This window comes from Eschrichtius robustus, chromosome 18 (assembly GCF_028021215.1).
Source record: "Eschrichtius robustus isolate mEscRob2 chromosome 18, mEscRob2.pri, whole genome shotgun sequence".
In the NCBI taxonomy this organism is placed as follows: Eukaryota; Metazoa; Chordata; class Mammalia; order Artiodactyla; family Eschrichtiidae; genus Eschrichtius; species Eschrichtius robustus.
This window is the reverse complement of record NC_090841.1, coordinates 7,008,430-7,025,028: the sequence shown is the minus strand read 5'-3', so window position 1 is coordinate 7,025,028 and position 16,599 is coordinate 7,008,430. Positions and strand designations below refer to the sequence as shown.

General features: G+C 43.0%; 1 protein-coding gene and 1 pseudogene across 3 annotated transcripts in view; both read right to left on the bottom strand.

Annotated features, from left to right (window-relative positions):
- The window catches only part of MTUS2 (microtubule associated scaffold protein 2), a 325,841-nt gene that overhangs the window by 83,500 nt on the left and 225,742 nt on the right, over positions 1–16,599 (bottom strand). The gene's annotated exons all lie outside the window — the stretch shown is intronic.
- LOC137752166 (2-iminobutanoate/2-iminopropanoate deaminase pseudogene) lies at positions 3,626–4,039 on the bottom strand (annotated as a pseudogene).

Sequence of the window (16,599 nt, the reverse complement as noted above, 5' to 3'; positions counted from 1 at the left end):
GGTACCCAGCACAGTGACATAATCAAAAGGCACTCGAATATCATTGGTGATTCTTATATAGGTAGCTGTGGGCGGAAAGCTGAAAGGAGGAACAAACCCATGCACAAATTTCATATTCAGAAATGTACAGTACCAATATGAAAAACGTATGGATATTGACACAGACATATGTGCGTGTGTGCACGCGCACACACACACACACACACACACACACACACAACTTGATTCCTGAATAAATGAGGTAATACCATTTTTTGCTCTTGATTAAAATGATCCTATATTGTAAAGATGTCAATTCTTTTCAAATTAATCTCCAAATCCGGGGCAATTAAAATTTAAATCCCAATGAGCCTTTTTTTTTTTTTTTAAACTTGACAAGTTGTTTTAATAATTCAACTGAAAGAGAAAAATGCCTGAGAATAGCCATGAAAATTTTTTAAAAATAATGATGAGGAAATGCTTGATATCTCTATCTCTATCAACTAAACTACAGTAATTAAAACAGTTTGGTCTGGCCCAGGTAAGTTGATCAATGGAACAAGAGGAGCCAGAATCAGAACAATGTACCTTTTGGAACTCATAATATAATAAAGGTGGCATTTCAAGTCCATGGGAAGTAATGGAGGATCCATCAGTGGTGTTAAGACAATAGACTACTTATGTGGAAAAACAAAAAGGTGAACCCTCTACCTCAAATCACATACCAAAGCAAACGTCATATGGATTTAAGATCGAAACATTAAAATTAAAACTATCAAGGTATCAGTGGCAAGCATACACTAGTATCATTATCATCTTGGGGATGGAAGGTCTTCCTAAGTATGAAATCAAACCCATAAGACATAAAGGGAATAGTCATAGACTTGACTACAGAGCAAAGCAAAATCTTATATATGTTAAAAGACAGCATAACCAAGTAAAAAGAAATCTACAGGTCAAAGAAAATATGTGCAACGCTTAGGATAGATAAAATGCTAACGTCTCTAATATATAATTTATCATAAATCGATGTGCAAAAGACAAACAACCACAGGGAAAAAGCTGTGGGCTTGTCCCATCTCTTCTGAGTAACAGCAGAGCGTACAATTTGAAATTTTAAAAATGATACCCAGGCCCACTCTGCTAAAGCACCAGGTGCACCTCTGAACTGCTATGCATACTATATCCTAGGGAGAGGGTCTGTTTAACTCGTAGGAATGAATAATTAATGATGACGTTTTAGCATTAACTCTGGCCATTGTTGACAAAGGGCCATCCTACGACCCTCTATTCAGTCCATGGAAGAAAGAAGGCCAGATTTCAGAGATTCCAGGAGAGATTATTATCTGCTCTGATTAGATATTAGGTCTTTTCAGTTTATTAAACAGATGCCGCAGTAATAACATCACACAATCTCCTCTTTTCCAGAACCTTGGGTCTTTAACATTTCATCATTTCTGTGCCGCTCAGAGATGTTCTTAAGGTCTCAATCAATTCATAAGCTCTTCCAAGGCAAAGTCTGGATCCTTATTTCTTCTGTATTGCCTCCCACTGTTTTACTGGGGTTCTTCCTTCATTCCTCATTAAGTGCTGACTGCTTGTAACACGTCCATTTCCAGACATAACATCCCTTCTTCCAAATCAGACCTTCTTTCTGAGATTATTTTTTCTCATTTTTGTTATTTGGAAGCTCCTTTAATGAGAGTCTGTAGGTGGGTAAATCTTTTTTTTTTTTTTAACATCTTTACTGGAGTATAATTCCTTTACAATGTTGTTAGTCTCTGCTGTACAACAAAGTGAATCAGCTATACATATACATACATCCCCATATCCCTTCCCTCTTGCATCTCCCTCCCAACCTGCCTATTCCACACCTCCAGGGGGCCACAAAGCACCAAGCTGATCTCCCTGTGCTATGTTGCTGCTTCCCACTAGCTATCTATTTTACATTTGGTAGTGTATGTATGTCAATGCCATTCTCTCACTTCTTCCCAGCTTACCCTTCCCTCTTCCCGTGTCCTCAAGTCCATTCTCCACATCTGCATCTTCATTCCTGTCCTGCCCCTAGGTTCATCAGAACCATTTTTTTTTTTAGATTCCATATATATGTGTTAGCATACGGTATTTGTTTTTCTCTTTCTGACTTACTTCACTCTGTATGACAGACTCTAGGTCCATCCAACTCACTACAAATGACTCAATTTCGTTTCTTTTTATGGCTGAGTAATATCCTACTGTATATATATATATATGCCACATCTTCTTTATCCATTCATCTGTCGATGGACACTCAGGATGCTTCCATGTCCTGGCTATTGTAAATAGTGCTGCAATGAACATTGTGGTACATGACTCTTTTTGACTTATGGTTTTCTCAGGGTATATGCCCAGTAGTGGGATTGCTGGGTCATATGGTAGTTCTACTTTTAGTTTTTTAAGGGACCTCCATACCGTTCTCCACAGTGGCTGTATCAATTTACATTCCCACCAACAGTGCAAGAGGGTGCCCTTTCTCCACACCCTCTCCAGCATTTATTGTTTGTAGATTTTTTAATGATGGCCATTCTGACCGGTGTGAGGTGATACCTCATTGTAGTTTTGATTTGTATTTCTCTAATGATTAGTGATGTTCAGCATCCTTTCATGTGTTTGTTGGCAATCTGTATATCTTCTTTGGAGAAATGTCTATCTAGGTCTTCTGCCCTTTTTTGGATTGGGTTGTTTGTTTTTTTGATATTGTACTGCATGAGCTACTTGTATATTTTGGAGATTAATCCTATGTCAGTTGCTTGGTTTGCAAATATTTTCTCCCATTCTGAGGGCTGTCTAATTTCATTCTTTTACAGGGAGCTGTCCAGTTTTCCCAGCACCACTTATAGAAGAGGCTGTCTTTTCTCCACTGTATACTCTTGCCTCCTTTATCAAAGATAAGGTGACCATATGTGCGTGGGTTTATCTCTGGGCTTTCTATCCTGTTCCATTGATCTATATTTCTGTTTTTGTGCCAGTACCATACTGTCTTGATTACTGTAGCTCTGTAATATAGTCTGAAGTCAGGGAGCCTGATTCCTCCAGCTCCGTTTTTCGTTCTCAAGATGCACAGAAATCTCTTGCATTCCTATACACTAATGATGAAAAATCTGAAAGTGAAATTAAGAAAACACTCCCATTTACCACTGCAAAAAAAAGAATAAAATATCTAGGAATAAACCTACCTAAGGAGACAAAAGACCTGTATGCAGAAAATTATAAGACACTGATGAAAGAAATTAAAGATGATACAAATAGATGGAGAGATATACCATGTTCTTGGATTGGAAGAATCAACATTGTGAAAATGACTCTACTACCCAAAGCAATCTATAGATTCAATGCAATCCCTATCAAACTACCACTGGCATTTTTCACAGAACTAGAACAAAAAATTTCACAATTTGTATGGAAACATAGAGGTGTAATTTAGAACATCAGTAACTAGATTCATCATTAATCTTCAATTCACGTTCAATTCCCCTTATTATATGGTATTTCCATAATAACTTCAGATATTTCAGTCAACCTTACACTTCCCAACAAAGATTGTAAAAATTAAGATGTTAATTTAAAAACATTATTAAAATTCCGGACTAAATAACACTGGACCCACTCAGAGTGATGCTGTCACAAGAGGTCCTTGGACAGCTACTGCTTCAGTCTCAACACTTTGCCTTCCTTTGGGCAAAGCAGCAACCTGAGCAGCTCTTGCAGGAAAACTACTCTGGAAATATTGTTTGTAGATGTCATTGACAGTACTGAAGTCATTTATGTCAGCCAGCAAAACAGTTGTTTTTGCCACATTGTGAAGTCACAGCCTGCTGCTTTCAGAATTTCACCCATGTTTGTTAAGAGCTTGTTTAGTCTCTTCTGCCACCCCTCCTTGCACAAGCTATCCACTTGCAGGATCCATGGCTAGCTGTCCTGAAATGTAAATGGTCCCATCGACTAACACAGCCTGACTGCAGGGACCAAGAGCCGCTGGGGCTTTCGCGGTGCTCATCACGTTTCTGATCAAAGACGACATGACATGGCTAAACCCTTTCCCTTGCCGCCCCTTGGAGACAACTACCCCACATACTGCTCCTACCCACGTCTCACGGGTCTGTTCTGGTCTTAAAATTGCTATTTAAGCAAAACAAGTAGCATCCCCAGAAGGGTTTGTTAAGTGGCAGTACCAGCATAGCCTAGTGAACCGATGACAAATATGGATTTTAGGCATTCTGATTAATAATCTTGGCCCTGCTGTGCATAAACGCTATGGATTTTCTTAATAAGGCAAAACTCAGCCTGATTCTCTACGTGCCCTTGGAGCAAGGAGACCCCACCTTTTCAACGGCATCATTTGCAGTGACTCTGCTCCCAGCCAATGCCTCTTTCAGTTCAAAACATCTTTTCAGATTCGGTGTAAATGCATCTTACAAACCCACTGTTTGTCCAGCGCATCAATTGATTTGACTCATAAGCTACTCTTGACCCTCTTGTACAGCCCTCTCCTACAAATAACTTGGGCCTCATGCTTCCTTACTCTTCCTTCCTTCCAGTAGTTTCTCTTTATTAAAAAAAAAAAAAAGATTATTGTCAAAACAACCTTTGGTTTCTCCTTTCTGTCAGTAAAGGAAACAATGATTGAAACAGCTGTGCCCAGGAGCACACAGCCATCCAGAATGTAACGGTGTCTATGAGATGTTAATAAGCATAATTTACAGATCATCACCGTTATGAGAAAAAGAAGAGATGGATAAATAAATGCAAATGGCACTTTGTGATGGCAGTTCCACTAGGACAGATGGCTGGGGGCAAGACAACAGCCTCGGGCAAGATATATACAGTGAGACACAAAATATGAACCTGTCTTTTCAGTTCAAATGGAGACAAAAGTCGAAAACATGCCCATCAAAAATCATATACTAACAGAGTCAAACTCAAATTCTACTCAGAGGTGATAATCCGATATAAGTCATTCACAGACCACGTGTCATAGGGCATTTCCCTCATTTTTAGCCCAATTTGCAATGCCTGCAAAGGTGGCTTAATTATTTCTCAGTTTGAAGATAAAATGATGTGTAGTAGGAAAGTCAAAATTGACTTGATTATTATAAGCTATGAACATGGCTTTTAGCTGTCTTGATAACTAGGAAGCCAAAATAAAGAATTAAATCCAAGCTCTGCGTGTGTAGACAGAAGCCGGACTTTGGATCCTAGAGAACCAAGTTTAGTCTGAGTATTCTTTCCGTTTGGGGAGATGGCAAAGGACTCTTCTGTTTAGAAAGCTCAGTGTGCTGCATTTTATCAAATGGCACTTCATTTACCCACAAAATGAATCAGGGAAACCGCAAAAGATAATGAGAAGAGGACAAAGCCAGCCTTCTGATGGCATCTTGATTTTTCCACTGGTGAGATCAGCAGCTCCCCAGGAGCCTGTGGGCAGACTGAATGCCAACCCTGGGCACACGCTGGGCTTGAGAGCAGACTGAAGGCCAATCCCGGGGACACGCTGGGGTTGAGAGCAGGCCCGGGATGGGCTGTAGCCCCTCATCCTGGGTGTTGCCCAACCACGGGGTGATTTCCTGCAGGCTGGTAGAGCTGGGGACAACCCACCTTGGGCTCTGGGGCAGGGGCTGTGCTGGGTCCTCAGAGCCACACAGCTGTGATTTCACAGGGCAGCACGACAAGGTTCTGAGCTCCAGCAAATGGTGCACAGCGTGAAGCGCTGCCACCACCGTATACGCGCTGTATTTCCTTCTTTCTTTTTTTTTTTTTTTTTGATTTTTTTAATTGAAGTATAGTTGATTTACAATGTTGTGTTAATTTCTGCTGTACAGCAAAATGTATCAGTTATGCATATACATATATCCACTCTTCTTAGATTCCTTTCCATTGTGGTTTATCATAGGATATGGAATATAGTTCCCTGTGCTCTATAGTAGGACCTTGTTGTTTATCCATTCTATATCTCATAGTTTGCACCTGCTAATCCCAAACTCCCAGCCCATCCCTCCCCCACCCCTCACTAGCAACCACAAGTCTGTTCTCTATGTCCATGAGTCTGTTTCTGTTTTGTAAATATGTTCATTTGTGTCATATCTTAGATTCCACATATAAGTGATACCATGTGGTATTTTCTTTCTCTTTCTGACTTACTTCACTTAGTATGATAATCTCTAGTTGTATCCATGTTGCTGCAAATGGCATTATTTCATTCTTTTTTATGGCTGAGTAGTCCATTGTATACAGGTACCACATCTTCTTTTTCCATTCATCTGTCGATGGACACTTAGATTGTTTCCAAGCCTTGGCTATTGTGAATAGTGCTGCTATGAACATAGGGGTTATGTGCTCTATTTCTAGGTAGGACAGGCTAACGGAGTTTCTAGTTTTTATAATGATAGCTGTAAATAGCACTAAGAGGAGTTTTAAATGCTAACTGCCACTGATAGGACCTCAGTTCCTTAGATTGTGGAAGGTACCACATCAGTCTCAGCAAAATGGCATCACCGTCCACCCAGCTAAGCAACTGGAAGCCAAGCTCTCCCTAAACACCTTTCCTAAGCACCCCACACCTCACAGCCAATCCTTCACCCACTCCTGCTGGTCTACCTTTCCCAGTATGGGAAGATACAAGGAAAGGTCTGATCAGAAAGCTAAAATAATCACGTCGTTCTCCCAGTGGGTGAAAATCTTTCTCCTCTTCTGGCAAACAAGAAAATGTCTCACTTCAGTTCACATCCAGATGAGATGGTGGTGTAGATGCTGGTGATTCTGTCACTGATTGACTTGACACATGGCCGCTCCATCCTGCCGTTCATCTGCCCCTAAGCTGGGGTGACAGGACAAACAGCCACCAGTGGAGGGAGGGCTCCAGTAATGCCAGGCAATAGGACACCTGCACTAAAGACTTCCGTGCTGGGGAACACCGGGGCCCCTGCCCAGTGTGGGTGTGATGGCGCAGGGGGCTAAAGGAATTCTCTAGCCCCCTTTTCTGATGGGAAGAGCAAGACCAGTAAAGAAAAGGCTTCTGGAAGGAAGCAACCGGGACCTTCTTGGCTGTCTCTGCCATCTCTACACTTCCTACCCCCTCTCTGCCTGGGCATTTGGGCAACAAGGGCGGGCAGCTCAGTGATCTGTGGGTGTGGGGTGCCCAGCACCCAGGGCTGCTCCAAGCATCGCTCCTCAGAGAACAGGGACAGGCTGAAAGAGTTACGCTCGGGGCCACTGGGACAATGAAACCAGAAATGATCTGGTCAGACCATAAAAGAACATGTGCTGGGAGAGTATTTTGGTAGAATCATCCTGCATTTCTTACAAATGATGACACGTTTTCAGCCTGCCTTACGATGCCCCTGATACTTTATCTCACGCTCACCCACTGTAGCCCGGAAGCCAGGGTCACCCTTGCTCCCTGAGGGGCCCTGGGGGCCCAGCAGCACACCGGAGACCCAGAGGAAAAATGAAATGAATGGATGAGTCTAACTGGGATTGGAATTAAAATTTGGTCCCAACACTAGTGTCATAAACTGATATGGTAGCTCCCCCTAATCGTATTTTGAAAACTATAGTTAGATGTCTTCAGGTCACCACTACTATGTGAGCAGCAGCTGTGGTCTGTTTTCAGCTGGGAATAACTGTCTCAGGTGAAGTGGCTTAAATTAAGGCAGTCTGGACACAGGAGTGGGCTGGGGACACTGCTGGCTGGGGCTGCCACGTTTGAATGATTTGCAGGCTGTGCTTGGGGCGGCACTGGCTGTCTGCAGTGTGTGTGCCCCGGAGTGATGGCGGCAGCTGCGGCTGCACAGGTCTCATGTATCCAAGCTGTTGTCAGGACCGAAGATAAGAGAAGCAAACCACACAGGATACGAGCCTCAGCGATCACAAGTAGCAGAGGCCTTTGTTTCGGTCCTGTTGCTCTCCAGGGGCCCAGACTGTTAAAGGATGTGGGAATTCAAAATGTAGTTTGGGCTGAGCCCTTCTCCTGGGCTGTTTGGATTCCCAGCCTACGTGCTGAAAGAGCACCCAGAGCATGAACACACATGCTTCTGCGTCTGAAGCTATTTTCTTCTGGACAGAACATAACAGATCAGACCCCGGACTACAGAAAGCTGGCATTTTTATTGCGTGGGAGCATAAATCCTGACTGTATCGGAAACTTCGGACAACATCAAGAGTCCAGTGAACACAGGATCTCCACTGGACTTGGATAAGTAAACGGAATGAACCCATCATGACTTTGTTTCATTATAAAAAAGTCTCTTCCAACGAAAGAGAAGATTATCCTTTTGGCTGTAATATTTCCCCTTGCTGTCTTCCTCTCACAAAATATATTCATTCAAAGAGGATGTTTTATAAATACACACAGATATTTTTTCTCCCTCTCTTTGGGGATTCTGCTGTGGTGCACTGAAAAAGGATAAATCAGCTTAAAAGAATTTTTCAAAATGCAATCCCACTCCAGGTTTAATTATAGACAATATAGGTCAACTTATTTTAAATAGGCCCCAAAGCAGTTGTCCCTGAACTACTTTGTATGTTTCACGTGAGTCAGTTTCCTTATTATGGAAAAAAGTGGACAGTCAGAAGTTAGACAAATGCCTCCTCTCTGTAAGTAGCCTGTGGGCGGGTTCCCTGGACAGTAGAAGCAGATGGAACTAGAAGATGCTGATTTTACGGTCACTGGGTCCCCTTTCCTAGCAGATCAGCAGGGCGAGCCCACACCCTCAGCTGCCCTCTCCTATGCTCCCATGTGTACACTTTCTGACGGGCTCTGAAATCACAGGGGCTGGTTCCCACCCCCAAAGGAGGTGAGGGGAGACGGCAGGCCTGGTGTGGCAGGAACACAAAGCCCAAAGCCCGGGAAGAGACATCCTCCCTGTGCCGACACATGTCTTTATTCAAATCAGAAGACATTCTTCCAGGTGAACCAAAATTCGAGAATAGTCATTTACTCCATTTCTGCCTTGGCTCTCCAGAGCTGTCCATTCCCCCCCAGGTTTGATTACAGGTCACCCCAGCTGCCCCCAATAGTTGAGATTAGGAGTGGAAATAGACATCATTTCCTTGAGGCCCTCACATCTATTTTAAAATATCATTTTCACTAAGCTGGCTGTTAGATACTGCCTAAAGCTTTGCAAGAGGGTGGGAAAGAAACACACATACATAAATGCGCACACGCACACACACTCAATTTTCATGTCATTTGAACTTGGGTTTGCCGTTTGCCATGACTGATCTGTCTTTTAACAAGACCAGAAGCCCGTGAAATAGAAAGTCACAATTCCAAGAATACAAGTCTCATCTTCAAATACATCTCTGTGTTAAGCGGCTGGACGCCGTGACCCAATGTCTTCTGATGTATACGCTGCAATCTTCAGTTGGCCTCCCACCTCGCTCCCACTGCCCCTGTCCCAGCACAGAGCTGTGTTTATTCTCTCTTCTCCTGCTCACGTCGGTGTTATCACTATCTTCCCTCCCACCTGTCCCTCAGCCTGCCAGGTATGTCCCGTGTGAGTATCAGTTTTTCCAGGAAGCCTCTGCACTCACTTCCAGCACACCCCGAGCCCTGCTCATCAGTCACACACTGACTTATAATTTCTCATTGTGTCACGTGGTCATCTGATCTCACAAACGAGGCCAACTCCGGAAGGAAAGGCACTGTGTTTTATACCAAAGAAGAATCTCTTTGGACCCAGACCATGAAGGCCCCCAGGAGATGCTCTGCCACTTCCTCTTAAAAGTCAGACAACATGTACCAGCTACTGGTGTCAAAAGCACCAGTTCTATTTAGCCTACTGGACATCTTCAGTGGATGTCTCAAAGGACCTCAAATTCTTCACGTCTGAGAACTCAGTCCATGAACCTTCGCGGAGCCCACCCATCACGTCTTCCATCTCAGTGAGTGGTACCCCATTCGTGTGGTTCCCCAGCCAGAGATCTTGACCTCAGCCCTGGCAGCTACCTTTTCCTCACCCCTTATTACAACACATCACCACTCTTACCCGACTTACCTCCTGAACATCTCTCCCACCACCATGGACATCTCTCCATCTCCACACCCATCACGCTGGTCCAAGCCACCACCATCCACGCCCGTGTGGACCACAGCCTTAGCTTCCCATTTGGTCTCCCTGCCCGTCTGTTCTGGAAACGTGAGTCTGCTCAGATCACCCTCCACACAGGGTCCTCCTTTTGCTCCTGCGTAAGGAACGGGCTCCCCATCACTGTTTGGGAAGCCCTGCAAGGTCGGGCCTGTCAACCAGCTCCCCAGCCTAGGGCTCTATCGGCGCCCCCTCAGCTCCACGGACACGCACGTCCCCTCCCCTCCGCAGTGATTTTCCACACAGGCTCCTCTCCCCGCCACACCTGCTGCCATCGTGTCCCCTGACCTCTCCACCTCTTTCTTCCATCTCAGAGCCTGCACCCCAGAGCTCCCAGACGAGGCTGCACCCGCCAATACCGTTTTTTCTATTTAAAAGACTTGCTCAATCCCTCCACCAAACTCCACGACGGCACAGACCACGTCTGCTTTGCCCTCTGTTGTATTCCCAGCCCTGAGCACAGTTTCTGGTCCAGAGCAGGCACTTGACTTGAGGATTATTTTCTGATGAAACAGTCATCATCACCAAGTGGTAGCATCTCCAAAGCACTTTCGTGGGACTAGCTCGGTTCACCCTCAGAACGGTCTCCTTTTACAGACGAGGAAAGTGAAACAGACAGAGGGTCTGTGGACTTTCCAGACCACAGTGCTGACAAGGATCGGACTGGATCAGTTTTCTGATGCCCAGTGCTGTGCTTTCTCTACATTGCGTTTTCTCACTTCATTGTGCTAAGTATGAATGTAGTGATGAAGTCTGAAGGACCTTGCCCTTGGGTCAGACTCCAGCCTGGCTCTGCGTCACTTGTGTGACTTCAGGCAAAGCAACCCTTCTCTCTAGGTCCCAACAGTGCCCACCCACAGGGCTGTGGAGAGAATTAAACAGGACAAGGGGTGGTGAGCCCCTGCCAAGAGCTTGGTACGCAGTAAGATACATAAATGTTAGCTAATAACAAGGAGGGAGAAGCAGTCTTACTTTCAGTACCTCTTCGTGATTCCCCTACGCTAGCGGGTTATTTTCTACACTGTAACTACGCTAAATGCCATAAGCACTACAGCTTCTGATTATAAAGCATCAAACCCTTTTGCTTCGTTGTGTTAGGAATTTTAGCCCTTCTTTGCTTGCTACAGATGCAAACTTTCTCCTCACTCTGGCTAGTCTACTTTATATGCCCCAGAGCTTCCCCTCTCTTCCTCAACTCCGGGACCACCTGTATCTGGGCAGAAGCCCAGAAATCTGCCCCTTCAGGCCCCCAGCTATAGATTCCCAGGGGCAGGAAGGATTCTAGCCAGCTACAGATTCTAATTTGAGTGGTTCTACCTCTTTCTTCCTTGGCTATGCCCAATGCTCCTAAAATCAGTGTAGATTTTCCTCGAAGGGAATGCAAAAGCAGGCAGTCACGGCTATTCCCAGGCAGGCGTTTGCTCTGTGGCAGCCTAAGCTGACCTGCTTCTGCTTTGCTGAGAAAAGTACTCTGTGCCTCCATCTCGGGTGCATTCCTTCTTCTAGGAGAACAACTTAACTACTGCAAATAGAGGTTAATGACCGAGACGACCAACACGGGACAGCTCACTGGCTACGCCAGATCCACCCCACGGAGAACTGAGTCGGGTGGGGAAAGCCCCCTTTCTCCTGGGAACTCCCCACTTTAAACCCTGTTATCTTTAAAGCAAGCGCTAATATGTGTTACTTGAAATAACAATACAAACTCATGGAGTACGGGTGAGTTCATGGTCTGAGACGGTTCTCCAGGGTCAGCTGAGATTCACAGCTGCCCAACGTCAGGACGGATGTTGGCCACTCTGATGCCAGCACGACTGTGTCCCCTAAGCCTCTCTATGTCCCCGGCTATGGGACAGGGGTACCCTGGGATCTGAACGACTGGTTACCCTTGTGTTTCTTCCTGTTGTGAGAGGCTTGTGAAACACCAGGGAAATAGGACAGGTTGAGAGTCAGATGCCTTCAAATCCTGGCCGTGCTGTGCAGCCTTTGCGACTTAGCCTCTCTGAGCTCCAGTTTTCCATATGCAAAAAGAGACTGTCTCATGTATGGTCTCTGGGTGGCTGCTATAGCCCCGGGGGGCCTCATCTGGCGGCTAGAATATATTACCAGGTCAAAAAACACGACTTCCACCATTCCTCCCTGTTTTCAGTTATAATAATTCTTTAAAGGTATGTTATATATATATGAACTTCAAAAATTCAAGTATTCCCAAGTATAGTTTTCTTATTCTCTGACTGCCCGTAATCTCTACCTCAGGCCTCTGATTTTCCTCAGTTTGGGGAAAGGTAGTCTAGTTGCTTTTAGGTGAAAGTTAAATCGCATAATTTCTTAATGTAGATTGACAGAAATCAGCCACTTTCCAGTTCGAAACCCTCCTCTCCTGGGTTTTCGTCTCTCCTACGCCACCCCGGCTTGATTCCGAGAGGGTCCTGGCGTGGGCAGGGGGGGGTGGCCTCTGTCTCTCCTTCCATCGTGCTCCTGGGCTGGCAGCCTTTGAGATGTGACTCATCCGGAAGGATTCTGAGTGTCGTCTTTCACATCACACCCACTGCTGTGTATAACCATGCCTTAAGGGCTGTGATCCCTGGCTCTGTCCTCACAACGTCCTCACTGTGGCCTCTGGTTGTCATGTCCACGCCCATCCCCTGTTCCACCTCATGTTGGTGGTGTTCTCCATCCTCTGAAGCTCCCGGGAGTCTTATTCTACCCTCCCCGCTCTCCAACCCCCTCTGCTCTGTCACCCTCAATCCACTGCAGCTCGAGGGAGGTCAGGGAGGTTTGTCACCACCAGGAGTCCAAGTGAGATGAGCAAGGCAAAGCTCCCCATCACTCTGGGATCCCCCAAATTATGAGGGTTCCACTGGGTTTTAGCCTCTCCTCTTGGACTTATCCTGAGGCAGGTGCATATAGACTAAGATTGCATCTTGAGATTCTTCTGGAACACTCTTCCCCTTCCCAGCTTGGATAATTTCCCTCTAATTGAGGAAGAATGGGAGGCTAGAGATTAATAGCTGTCCAGATTAACTGCCCCTTTCAAATCTTTTTCTGTCTCTCAGGCTTTTCAGGGGGAAGCTGAGAATCTGAGTCCTTGTTGAGCTCCAAGGCTGTACTATTTCGAGTGGTACCCTGTCAGAGGTCAACCAAGTCAGAGGCTGGGCCAGAGCACGTCGATGAATGCTTTGAAGATGACTCACCACAAACTGACACTTTACACAGTGTCCTGCTATAGATGTAACTTATTCCCGTGAAGAAGTGAGAACCTGTCTCACCAAACACTAAATCTATTTGCCTTTCCTATAAGCTTCAAAAGAATAAGACCCAAAGGATAATAAGAAAGTGACCATATGGATTGTGACTTTTTCTTTTCAAAAAAATTTACTTAAAAAATTAAAAAATAGTAACATTGACTGTGTTGTGTGTGTGGGAGACTTTTTTGTGTACGGTTCTATGAATTTAAAAGCATGTATAGATTTATGTAACTACCACCACAACCAGAACATAGAACAGCTGCACTACTCCAAAAATCTACCTTTGCACACCTGCCCCACATCCCTGAACCCTGGCAATTACTTATCTATTCTCCCTCACTATGGTTTTGCCTTTTGGAAAATATCACATACATAGAATCAAAGAGTATGCAAATTCTTGAGTGTAGCTTCTTGAACTCAGCATAATGCCTTTGAGAATCATGCAAGGTGTTATGTGTATCAATAGCTCATTCCTTTTTAATACCTGTGGGGTCTGTGGAGATTTCCCCTCTTTCATTCCTGATGCTGGTAAGTTTGTCTTTTTGTTTGTCAGACTTACAATAGGTTTATCAATTTTACTGACTCTCTCAAAGAACCAGCTTTCAGTTTCGTTGATTCTATTATTTTTCTGTTTTCAATTTCATTGATTTTTCCTATCTTTATTATTTCCTTTCTTTTGCTTGCTTTGGGATTATTTTTGTGCTATACTGTACCTATGATACATGCTATAAGCATACATTCTTTTTCTAGTGTCTTCAGGTAGAAGCTTAGATCATTGATCTAGACTTTTTGTCTTTTCTGAGTTTTTAATACTATATATATCATCCTAGGCACTATGTTAGCCATGTTCCACAAATTTCTAAATGTAGTCATTTTATTTTCCTTCAGTTTAAAGTATTTTCTAATTTCCCTTGAAACTTCTTTTTGACACACGGGTTATTTGGTAGTATGTTATTTAATTTCCAAATGTTTAAAGATTTTCCTGTTATCTTTCTCCTACTGATTTTTGTCTAATTTCATCAAGGTCAGACAACATATTTTATATGATTCTAATTATTTTTAATTTGTTAATTTTATGACCCAGAATATAGTCTATCTTGGGGAATGTTCCACGTCCACCAGAAAAGAACGTGTATTCTGCTATTGTTGGGTACAGTATTTTATAAACATCTATCACTTCTCGTTGGTTAATGGTGCTATTCACTTCTTCTATATCCTTGCTAACCTTCTGTCTACTGCTTCTGTTTATTACTGAGAGAGGAGGTGTTGAAATCTCCAAGCATAATTTTCGATTTGTCTTTTTCTCCTTTCAGTTCTGTTTTTGCCTGGTGCATTTTAAAGCTCACTGTTAGACGCAAACACATTTAGGATTGTTATATATTCTTGGTAAACTAACCTGTTTACATTGTGTAATATCCCTCTCATCCCTGGTAATTTTCTCTGCTCTGAGGTCTACTTTGTCTGCTATCAACACAGCCACTCCTGCTTACTTTTGATTTGTGGTTCCATGTTATAACTTTTTACTTTTAACCTACATCTTTCTGTATTTTAAGCAAGATTCTTGTTAACAGCAGATAGTTGGGTCATTTTTTTTTTATTCATGTTTCCATACATACCCTGACAATCTTGATCTTCTAACTATTGTGTTTTGACCAAAGCTTGGCAAACATTTTTTTCTGTAAAGGACCAGATAATAAATATTCTGGACTTTGTGGCCTATATAGTCTGTTGTGCTACTCATCCCTGCTGTTGCAGCAAGAAAGCAGCCACAGGCAGTACATAAAGGAGTGCACGCCACCATGTTCCAACAAAACCTTCTTTACAAAAATAGATTTGGCCCATGAGCCACTGTTTGCTGGTTTAAATCATTATATTTAATGTAATTATTGATACGTTTGAATTTAGATCTACCATTTTATTGTTTTCTGTTTGCTCCCTCTGTTTTTGTTCTTCTGTTTCCCGTTTCCTGACTCTTTTCGGTTTATTTGAACATTTTTTTGTATTACATTTTAATTTGCTAATTACACTTTTGACCACATCTCTTTACATTATTTTTTAGTTGCTGGTTTGGGAACTATAATATAAAAATTTAACATTTCACGGTCTAATTAAAATCAATATTTTACCACCACATGTGGAAAGCAGAAACCTCACTGTCAAAATGGGTCTCTCTGCAATCTCTCCTCTGTGTAGTAATCTTAAGAATCACATCTACGTGCACTGAAAACTCCATCAGACAATGTTGTAAATTTTGGCTTCCAGCTTTTAAGTATATTTTAAAGAGCTCAATCGGAAAAGAACAGTCTATTATATACCCAGATATTTACTATTTCTGTTGCTCTTCATTCCTGTTGTTCCAAGTTTCCTTGTGGTATCATTTCCCATCTGTCTGGAGAACTTCCTTTAACAGTTCTTTTAGAACAGGTCTGCAGACAAAGGATGCTTTTAGTTTCCTTTCATCTGAGAATGTCTTTACTTCACCTTCAATTCCAAAGGATGTTTTCACTGGATATAGAATTCTAAGTTGGTGGTTCTTTCTCCCAGCACTTTGAAAATGTTCTACGGTCCTCTGCCCTCCATGGCTTACGGTAAGAACTCTGTAGTCATTTGAATTGTTTCTTACAGGTAATGTGTAATTTCTCTCTGACTGCTTTCACAATTTTTTCTTTGTTTTCAGTCTTCAGCAGTTTGATTATAGTATATCTGGACGTGGATTTCTTTGGGCTTATCCTGTTTGAGGGCTACTGAGATTCTTGAATCTGTAGGCTTATGTTGTTCCCCAAATTTGGCAAGTTTCTAGTCATTATTTCTTCAAATGTTTTTTTCTGTAAACAATCTTTCTCCTTTTTTTTTCCCCCTGGGACTCCTATGACAGAAATATTAGACCTTTTTATTTTCTCTCAGGTCCCCAAGACTCTCTTCTTTTTTAAAAAAAATCTGTTTTCTTTCTGTTGTTCAGATTTGACAGTTTCTATAGACCCATCTTCAACTTCACTGACTCTTCATCATCTCCATTCAGCGAATTTCATTTTTTTGGCTATTATATTTTTTACTTCTAAAATGTCCATTTGAGTTTTTATATCTTCTATTTCTTTGATAAGACTTTCTATCTTTCCATTCATTTCTTTTTACAGGAATTTTTTTTTAATTAATTAATTAATTTATTTATTTTTGGCTGCATTGGGTCTTCGTTGCTGTGCACGGGCTTCCTCTAGTTGCAGCGAGCAGGGGCTACTCTTCGTTGCTGT